The sequence below is a fragment of the Schistocerca americana genome, chromosome 11, assembly GCF_021461395.2.
Source record: "Schistocerca americana isolate TAMUIC-IGC-003095 chromosome 11, iqSchAmer2.1, whole genome shotgun sequence".
Taxonomy (NCBI): Eukaryota; Metazoa; Arthropoda; class Insecta; order Orthoptera; family Acrididae; genus Schistocerca; species Schistocerca americana.
In genome coordinates this window covers 44,086,444-44,097,853 of record NC_060129.1, presented here as the reverse complement: position 1 = coordinate 44,097,853, position 11,410 = coordinate 44,086,444, and positions in this window count along the sequence as shown.

The following is an 11,410-nucleotide window of genomic DNA, read 5'->3' as shown; positions in this document are numbered from 1 at the left end:
GGGGTCCTCGAGAAAATTAAAATTTTTGTTGGGAACCCCTGCTCTAAACAATTTTGTAATTTGGAATCACAAATGCGTAAATTGGCACGAAAGGGTGGTTTACTTCACAATAACGATCACTTCCTAACAAGGCCGTGAGGAAGAAGCTTTCCCAGGTGGTGGTGGTGGTGGTGGTGGTGGTGGTGGTGGGGGGGGGGGGGGGCAATTTATAAATTATCTGCTTTAAAACTATTGCCAAGTTCCAGAGTCCATTTGCAATTACGAATGAAGTTAATTGTCTATCACTGTCGAATGCCTAACTAGAGTTGAGTTCGAGTTACCTAATTAAAGAATTCACTTAGGTCTAATATAAGGTAGTGCTCTATCTGAATTCTAAACGATGTTATAGTTGAAGTCAATGTTTCGTTTCCCTGCGTCATAGTAGATGGCAATTATCAATCCTCGAAAAACAATCTAACCGCGTCTATATATATATGAGTATTCAAACAAGTATGACCAGCTTCGGCTAACTCGCGTAACGTAGTGACAATGGATCGAATTTTCCTTAGCCATTACTCACGATTCTCAAAGAGTTCTCGCACAAGGTATTCTTTGAGAGTGTTGGTTCAACTTGGCTAATTTTAATTATAATGATTTTGCGATTTACTATGATTTTGAGTTTACTGAGATTCTATCTTTCTTTTATAACTTGATAAATTGCTAAGTACTCTACTGGCCATTAAAATTACTACCCCACGAAGATGACGTGCTACAGACGCGAAATTTAACCGACAGGAAGAAGACACTGTGATGTGCAAATGATTACCTTTTCATAGCATTCACACAAGGTTGGCGCCAGTGGCGGCACCTACAACGTGCTGACATGAGGAAAGTTTCCAACCGATTTCTCATACACAAACAGCAGTTGACCGGCGTTGCCTGGTGAAACGTTGTTGTGATGCCTCGTGCAAGGAGGAGAAATGCGTACTATCAATTTTCCGACTTTGATAAAGGTTGGATTGTAGCCTATCGCGATTGCGGTTTATCGTATCGTGACATTGCTGCTCACGTTGGTCGAGATCCAATGACTGTTAGCAGAAATGGAATCGGTGGGTTCAGGAGGATAATATAAAATGCCATGCTGGATCCCAACGGCCTCGATCACTAGCAGTCGAGATGACAGGCATCTTATCCGCATGGCTGTAACGGATCATGCAGCCACGTCTCGATCCCTGAGTCAACAGATGGGGACGTTTGCAAGACAACAACCATCTGCACAAACAGTTCGATGACGTTTGCAGCAGCACGAACTATCAGCTCGTAGGCTATGGCTGCCGTTTCCCTTGAGGCTGCATCACAGACAGGAGCGCCTGCGATGGTGTCCTCGACGACGAACCTGGGTGCATGGATGGCAAAACGTCATTTTTTTTGGATGCATCCAGGTTCTGTTTGCAGCATCACGATGATCGCATTAGTGTTTGGCGACATCGCAGTGAACGCACATTGGAAGCGTGTATTCGTCATCGCCATACTGGCGTATCACCCGGTGTGACGGTGTGGGGTGCCATCGGTTACATGTCTCGTTCACCTCTCGTTGCATTGACGGCGCTTTGAACAGTGGACGTTACATTTGAGATGTGTTACGACCTGTGGCTCTACCCTGCATTCAATCCTTGCAAAACCCTACATTTCAGCAGGATAATGCACGACCGCATGTTGCAGGTCCTGTACGGGCCTTTCTGGATACAGAAAATGTTCGACTGCTGCCCTGGCCAGCACATTCTCGAGATCTCTCACCAACTGAAAACGTCTGGTCAATGGTTGCCGCGCAACTGGCTCGTCACAATACGGCATTCACTACTCTCAATGAACTGTGGTATCGTGTTGAAGCTGCAAGGGCAGCTGTACCTGTACACACCATCCAAGCTCTGTTTGACTCAATGCCCAGGCATATCAAGCCCATTATTACAGCTGGAGGTGGTTGTTCTGGTTACTGATTTCTCAGGATCTATGCACCCAAATTGCGTAAACATGTAATCACATGTCAGTTCTAGTATAATATATTTGTCCAATGAATACCCGTTTATCATTTGCATTTCTTCCAGGTGTAGCAATTTCAATGGCCAGTAGTGTATGAGGTTCTTGTTTCAATTACTGGTTATTATCCCAATAAAAGTGTCAAATGGAACTTTGGTTACTTGTTCACTTTTCATGGAATTTGAAACTTCTTATGGGGAAATTTTTGTGGTATTGCTTGCTATTTTTTTCTTTTTCCAATTTTCGTCCAAGGAAGTGGCATTACATGTGGATGCACGAATGAAGTACCTGGTGTGGAGGCCCGTACACGGCGACGTCTGCCAGATGGTCGGCAAGGAGACTTTTGACAGACTGTCGGTAACCGGTCGGTTCATCTGGGGAATCGATCGATCGACAGCCGTACGTCTGTTAATACGGGGAGTCGATCGATCGATAGCTGTATGTCCATTTATCTATGTAGTCGATCGATCGACTACCGTACGTCCAAGCATTCAGCAAGTCGATCCATCATCAGCCGTACGACCTTTCAACTGAGGAGTCAATCGACCGACAGCTTACGTCTGTACAATTGCGAAGTCGATCGATTGACAGCCGTACATCCATTCATGTTATGAGTCTATCGATCGACAGCCGTACTTCCGTTCACCTGGTGAGCCGACCAATCGTCATCTGTACATCCATTCAATGGGCTGTCAATCAATCGACAGCCGTATGTCCGTTCATCTGTGGACTCGATCGATCGACCTCCGAACTCCAGTTCAACTGGAGACTCGATTTATCGACATCTGTACATCCATTTAATTTGGGAGGCGATCGATCGACAGCTGTAAGTAAATTCAATTGGGGAGTCGACTGATAGACAGCCGTATATCAGATCATTCGGAGACTCGATCGATCGACAGTCGTTCGTACAGTCATATGGGGAATCGATAGATCTACATCATTACCCTCATTCTCCTGGGAGTTCGATGATCGACAGCCATACGTTCGTTTAACTGGTGAGTCGATCGATCGACAGCTGTAAGTACCTGCGGTATGGAAGTAGATTGATCGACAGCCATATGTCCGTTCATCTGAGGAGTAGATCGATTGACAGCTGTATGTCTGCTTATCTGGTTAGTTGATCGATCGATAGCCATCACTCCGTTTATCTGGGGAGTCGATCGATCGACAGCAGTATAGTCGATTATCAGTGGCGTCGATCCATCAACAGTCGTATGTATGTTCATCTGGTGTGTCGATCGAACTAAGGCCGTAGGTTAATTCAACTATGGATTCTATCGATCGACAAATGAGCGTTCGCTCGTATAGGGAGTAGATTGATCAACTGGTGTACGTCTGTTCACCTGGGCAGTCGACCGATCGACAGCCGAAAGGCCGTTAACCTGGGGAGTCGATCGCTCGACTGCCGTATGTCCATTCAGTTGGGGAGTGATCAATCGACAGCCGTATGTCCATACATCTGAGGAGTCGATCCTTCGACAGACGTACATCCGTCCATCTAGTAAGTCGATAGATAGGCAGCTGTAAGTCCGTTCAATCCGGGAGTCGATCGATCGACAGCTGCAAGTCTTTTCATCTGTTGAGTCGATCGATAGACAGCCGTACGTCTGTTCAATTGTGGAGTCGATCGTTCGACATCCGTACATACGTAGAATTAGGGTGTTGATAATCTGCAGCTATTCGTCTGTTCCACTGGGGAGTCGATCATTTGACAGCCGTTTGTCCGTTCATCTGGGGAGTCGATCGATCGACAGCAGTGCGCCCGTTTAATTTGGGAGTCGATCGATCGACTGCCGTACGTCAGTTCATCTTGTGAGTCGATCGATCGACAGTCGTACATCCGTTTGCTCCTACGCATCCCTAAAGCAGTCGTTTCTCCCTGTAATCTGTGGCCCACGGCGCACCGCAGTTGCACCTGGGCCAATTTTGGATAGCACCATTTTGCCTAGCATGGTAAAGCTTAACCGTGACGGTTGCGAACAGTTTCCAGTCATAACCATTTCAGAAATAGTTTCACCATCGGACCCCTTCGGGTGTCTGGTACATCGCTCCGTTTCCGCAATTCGACGACGACTCCACCGTTTTCCACTGCCCCCTGACTTACTTTGTATGCACATCACTGCTAGTGCTGACCCCTTCTATTTGTGAGTGGTTGTTGCACATCGATGACAAACGTAGGTGTAGTTCTCTCCGTTGCATTTGTCGTCAGAACTGCAGCTTGATTGCGGACTTCGATTACTTACTTCTGTGACCTTAATTTTTCCTTACAATATACTATTGGTCATTAAAATTGCTACACCAAGAAGAAATGCAGATGATAAACGGGTAGTCATTGGACAAATATATTATACTAGAACTGACATGTGATTACATTTTCACGCAATTTGGGTGCATAGATCCTGAGAAATCAGTAACCAGAATAAAAACCTCTGGCCGTCTTGATACGCCTGGGCATTGCGTCAAACAGAGCTCGGATGGCTTGTACAGGTACAGCTGCCCATGCAGCTTCAACACGATACCACAATTCATCAAGAGTAGTGACTGGCGTATTGTAACGAGCCAGTTGCGCGGCCACCATCGACCAGACGTTTTCAATTGGTGAGAGATCTCGAGAATGTGCTGGCCAGGGCAGCAGTTGAACATTTTCTGTATCCAGAAAGGCCCGTACGGGACCTGCAACATACGGTCGTGCATTATCCTGCTGAAATGTAGGGTTTCGCAGGGATCGAATGAAGGGTAGAGCCACAGGTCGTAACACATCTCAAATGTAACGTCCACTGTTCAAAGCGCCGTCAATGCGAACAAGAGGTGACCGAGACGTGTAACCAATGGCACCCCATACCATCACGCCGGGTGGTACGCCAGTATGGCGATGACGAATACACGCTTCCAATGTGCGTTCACCGCGATGTCGCCAAACACAGATGCGAGCATCGTGATGCTGTAAACAGAACCTGGATTCATCCGAAAAAGTGACGTTTTTCCATTCGTGCACCCAGGTTCGTCGTCAATTACACCATCGCACGCGATCCTGTCTGTGATGCAGCGTCAAGGTTAACCGCAGCCGTGGTCTCCGAGCTGATAGTCCGTGCTGCTGCAAACGTCGTCGAACTGTTCGTGCAGTTGGTTGTTGTCTTGGAAACGTCCCTATCTGTTAACTGAGGGATCGAGACGTGGCTGCACGATCCGTTACAGCCGTGCGGATAAGATGCCTGTCATCTCGACTGCTAATGATACGAGACCGTCGGGATCCGGCACGGGGTTCCTTATATTACCCTCCTGAAACCACCGATTCCATATTCTGCTAACAGTCATTGGATCTCGACCAACGCGAGCAGCAATGTCGCGATACGATAAACCACACTCGCGATAGGCTACAATCCGACATTTATCAAAGTCGGGAACGTGATGGTACGCATTTCTCCTCCTTACACGAGGCATCACAACAACGTTTCACCAGGCAACGCTGGTCAACTGCTGTTTGTGTATGAGAAATAGGTTGGAAACTTCCTCATGTCGGCACGTTGTAGGTGTCGCCACCGGCGCCAACCTTGTGTGAATGCTCTGAATAGCTAATCATTTGCATATCACAGCATCTTCTTGCTGTCGGTTAAATTTCGCGTCTGTAGCGCGTCATCTTCGCGGTGAAGCAATTTTAATGGCCAGTGGTGTATTATGTACAATGTTAGTCTATTATCTCACTAACTAGTAATTTCCAGTAATTTACCGCTGTTTGCAAAGGCACTCATACGTGTAAACCAGGGGATTCACACTGCAGGAGGTACACAGTGGCCTTGTATTTTTCGAAATTCTGTAATCCAGAATTCTGTTGGTTGTTGTACTTCTTCAAAAACAGTACATTTCAGCCTAGCCCAGCCAACTAATGACTGTTGAACGGGGTGGACTGTGAACTACCGCAGTTTGAACTTCTTCAGTACACAATTGCAAGACATTGTTAACCGTGAACTGTGGAGATTTGACGGTGTTAATCATGAACTGCTTATCAACGTACTACAATTGAATATCTTGTTATGTCTTCCTTTGAACGCTGTGTGGTTCTTCAATGTCCGTGAACAGGGAATATTAATTTATTCCACATTTAATGTCAAATAGTAAACATAATACATAACTTTGTGGCTGCACTTGCAGCAACAGTTGCTAATAGTAGAGTGGAATGTAGAAACATACAGGGTGTTACAAAAAGGTATGGCCAAACTTTCAGAATACTTTCCTCACACTCAAAGAAAGAAAATATGTTATGTGGACATGTGTCCGGAAACGCTTACTTTCCATGTTAGAGCTCATTTTATTACTTCTCTTCAAATCACATTAATCATGGAATGGAAACACACAGCAACAGAACATACCAGCGTGACTTCACTTTGTTGCAGGAAATGTTCAAAATGTCCTCCGTTAGCGAGGATACGTGCATCCACCCTCCGTTGTATGGAATCCCTGATGCGCTGATGCAGCCCTGGAGAATGGCGTATTGTATCACAGCCATCCACAATACGAGCACGAAGAGTCTCTACATTTGGTACCGGGGTTGCGTAGACGAGAGCTTTCAAATGCCCCCATAAATGAAAGTCAAGAGGGTTGAGTTCAGGAGAGCGTGGAGGCCACGGAATTGGTCCGCCTCTACCAATCCGTCGGTCACCGAATCTGTTGTTGAGAAGTGTACGAACACTTCGACTGAAATGTGCAGGAGCTCCATCGTGCACGAACAACATGTTGAGTCGTACTTGTAAAGGCACATGTTCTAGCAGCACAGATAGAGTATCCCGTATGAAATCATGGCGGTGAATCGAGGAAGTACAGTACATACTGCCGCGCGGGATTAGCCGAGCGGTCTAGGGCGCTGCAGTCATGGACTGTGCCGCTGGTCCGGGCGGAGGTTCGAGTCCTCCCTCGGGCATGGGTGTGTGTGTTTGTCCTTACGATAATTTAGGTTAAGTCGTGTGTAAACTTAGGGACTGATGACCTTAGTAGTTCAGTCCCATAAGATTTCACACACATTTGAACATTTTTGAACAGTACATACTGACGAAACTAAAATGAGCTCTAACATGGAAATCACGCGTTTCCGGACGCATGTCCGCATAACATCTTTTCTTTATCCTGCAACCACCCTAGAAGGAAAACAAAGACAGAGGATGAGATGGTCAGATGAAGTTAATCGACACCTCATGTTCTGTTATTACCAAGCAACAAACCTAGGAACCAACACAACTGGATACAGATCACAAGTATACACAACATTTATTATCAGATACCCGGAATTAAAATTTTTAACAGAACAACGACTACCTGATCAGATCCGTGTAATAATCAAAAACAACAGGATACCCCAGTCAGAATTAGAAAACATCAAACAACAAGTACAACAAATACTGGAACAAAATAATGTGCAATCAGAAGAAGAAGAAAATACAGTAATGGACTCAAACATCCCAGAGCAAACAAACAAAGAACAACACGCATCAATTAAACAATCAGAGGAAAACGAAATCTTAAGACAACCACCAGAACAAGCACAAATAGAACACGAAATGACACACATGTTAGATATAGAAGAAAAATTTCAGCTGACATATATAGAATACAAAGACACAAATACAGACATCAGACAATCATACACAACAAAATAAACGAAAACACAACTATGGAAGAGTTACAACTACTGGTTTATATAGGAGTACTCACTACCCTAAATATAAACACTAGGCAGAGATCAGAACCAACCAACACACAGAAGAAACCCACAAAACCAGCATGGCAACACAGGCTACAGATCAGAACAGAAAAACTGAGAAAGGACATCGGACAGCTAACACAATTTATAAGAAATGAAATGTCAGAAAAAAAACGAAAAAGGTTAGGTAAAATCTCACAACAAGAAGCGACAGAGCAATTAGATGAAAAGAAACAGAAATTACAAGCATTGGCCAAACGACTTAGAAGATTCAAAAAAAGTGAAAATAGAAGGAAACAAAACCAAACATTCAACACAAACCAAAAGAAATTTTACCAGACAATAGATAACAAACACATTAAAATAGACAATCCACCAAACATAAGAGACATGGAACACTTCTGGAGCAACATATGATCAAACCCGGTACAACATAACAGGCATGCACGGTGGATACAAGCAGAAACAGACACATGCAAGATGATACCACAAATGCCTGAAGTGATAATTTTGCAGCATGAAGTCAACCAAGCAATTAATTCTACTCAAATTGGAAAGCCCCTGGAAAAGATAAAATAGCAAATTTCTGGCTAAAGAAGTTCACCTCAACACATTCACATCTAACTAAATTATTTAACAGTTACATTGCAGACCCATACACATTCCCTGATACACTTACACATGGAAAAACTTATCTGAAACCTAAAGATCAAGCAGACACAGCAAACCCAGCAAAATATCGCCCCATAACATGCCTACCAACAATATACAAAATATTAACTTCAGTCATTACACAGAAATTAATGACACATACAACACAGAACAAAATTATAAATGAAGAACAAAAAGGCTGCTGCAAAGGAGCACGAGGATGTAAAGAGCAACTGATAATAGATACAGAGGTGACATATCAAGCTAAAACTAAGCAAAGGTCACTACACTGTGCATACATTGATTACCAAAAAGCTTTTGATAGTGTACCCCACTCATGGTTACTACAGATATTGGAAATATACAAAGTAGATCCTAAATTGATACAGTTCCTAAACATAGCAATGAAAAATTGGAAAACCACACTTAATATCCAAACAAATTCAAATAATATCACATCACAGCCAATACAGATTAAGCGTGGAATATACCAAGGAGACTCATTAAGTCCTATTTGGTTCTGCCTTGCCCTGAACCCACTATCCAACATGCTAAATAATACAAATTATGGATACAATATTATTGGAACATACCCACACAAAATCACACATTTGCTATACATGGATGATCTAAAACTACTGGCAGCAACAAATCAACAACTCAACCAATTACTAAAGATAACAGAAGTATTCAGCAATGATATAAATATGGCTTTTGGAACAGACAAATGTAAGAAAAATAGCATAGTCAAGGGAAAACACACTAAACAAGAAGATTACATACTGGATAACCACAGCGACTGCATAGAAGCGATGGAAAAAGCAGATGCCTATAAATATCTAGAATACAGACAAAAATAGGAATAGATAATACAAATATTAAAGAAGAACTAAATGAAAAATATAGACAAAGACTAACAAAAATACTGAAAACAGAATAGACAGCAAGAAACAAGACAAAAGCTATAAATACTTATGCTATACCAATATTGACCTACTCATTTGGAGTAGTGAAATGGAGTAACACAGACCTAGAAGCGCTCAATACACTTACACGATAACAATGCCACAAATATAGAATACATCACATACATTCAGCAACAGAAAGATTCACATTAAGCAGAAAGGAAGGAGGAAGGGGATTTATCGACATAAAAAACCTGCATTATGGACAGGTAGACAATTTAAGAAAATTCTTTCTAGAACTAGCAGAAACTTGCAAAATACACAAAGCAATCACTCATATAAATACATCGGCTACACCATTGCAATTTCATAACCACGTCTACAACCCCTGAGATCACATAACATCAACAGACACGAAGAAAATAAATTGGAAAAAGAAAACACTACATGGCAAACACCCGTATCATTTAACACAGCCACGCATCGATCAAGACGCATCCAACACATGGCTAAGAAAAGGCAATATATACAGTGAGACGGAAGGATTCATGATTGCAATACAGGATCAAACAATAAACACCAGATATTACAGCAAGCATATTATTAAATACCCCAATACCACAACAGATCAATGCAGACTTTGCAAACAACAAATAGAAACAGTAGATCACATCACAAGCGGATGTACAATACTAGCAAATACAGAATACCCCAGAAGACATGACAATGTAGCAAAAATAATACATCAACAGCTTGCCTTACAACATAAACTTATAAAACAACACGTTCCCACATAACCATAAAATGTACTGGAGAATGATGAATACAAATTATACTGGAACAGACCATTATAGCAGATAAAACAACACCACATAACAAACCTGACATCATACTCACCAATAAAAAGAAGAAATTAACACAACTAATCGAAATATCCATACCCAATACAACAAATATACAGAAGAAAACAGGAGGAAAAATTGAAAAATACATCCAACTGGCTGAGGAAGTCAAAGACATGTGGCATCAGGATAAAGTTGACATAACACCAATTATACTATCAACTACAGGAGTCATACCACACAATATCCACCAGTACATCAATGCAATACAGCTACATCCAAACTTATATATACAATTACAGAAATCCGTAATTATTGATACATGTTCAATTACCCGAAAGTTCCTAAATGCAATATAACATATACCGTACAGTTAAAAGGAAGTGACGCTTGATCAAGGTCTGCGCCACTCCATTTTTAACCGGACTTAACGTCTGAGAAAGTGAAGGAAATAATAATAATAATAATAATAATAATAATAATAATAAATCCTGTGGAGGCCCGGGAAAAGAATAGGCCTCCGGTATGTTCTGCCAGTCGTAAAAGGCGACGAAAAGAACAAACCACCAATAGGGCTAACCCCCCTTTTAGTGTGATTACTTGGTTCAGGACAGAACTAAAGAAGCCTCGGACAATCGCCGTCATGGTCGGGGATGACGCTTGAACCCTATGCCCACCCACAATGGTAACGACACTGCTAGCCAACTGTAAAATGATTTAAATCCAAATAGAGGTGTTTTGCAGGATATGCTTCCAGCAACCACCCTAGAAGGAAAACAAAGACAGAGGATGAGATGGTCAGATGAAGTTAATCGACACCTCATGTTCTGTTATTACCAAGCAACAAACCTAGGAACCAACACAACTGGATACAGATCACAAGTATACACAACATTTATTACCAGATACCCAGAATTAAAATTTTTAACAGAACAACGACTAGCTGATCAGATCCGTGTAATAATAAAAAATAACAGGATACCCCAGTCAGAATTAGAAAACATCAAACAACAAGTACAACAAATATTGAAGCAAAATAATGTGCAATCAGAAGAAGAAGAAAATACAGTAATGGACTCAAACATCCCAGAGCAAACAAACAAAGAACAACACGCATCAATTAAACAATCAGAGGAAAACGAAATCTCAAGACAGCCACCAGAACAAGCACAAATAGAACACGAAGAGACACACATGTTAGATATAGAAGAAAAATTTCAGCTGACATATATAGAATACAAAGACACAAATACAGACATCAGACCATTCTTGCATAGACCGCCAAATAACCCACAAGTTGA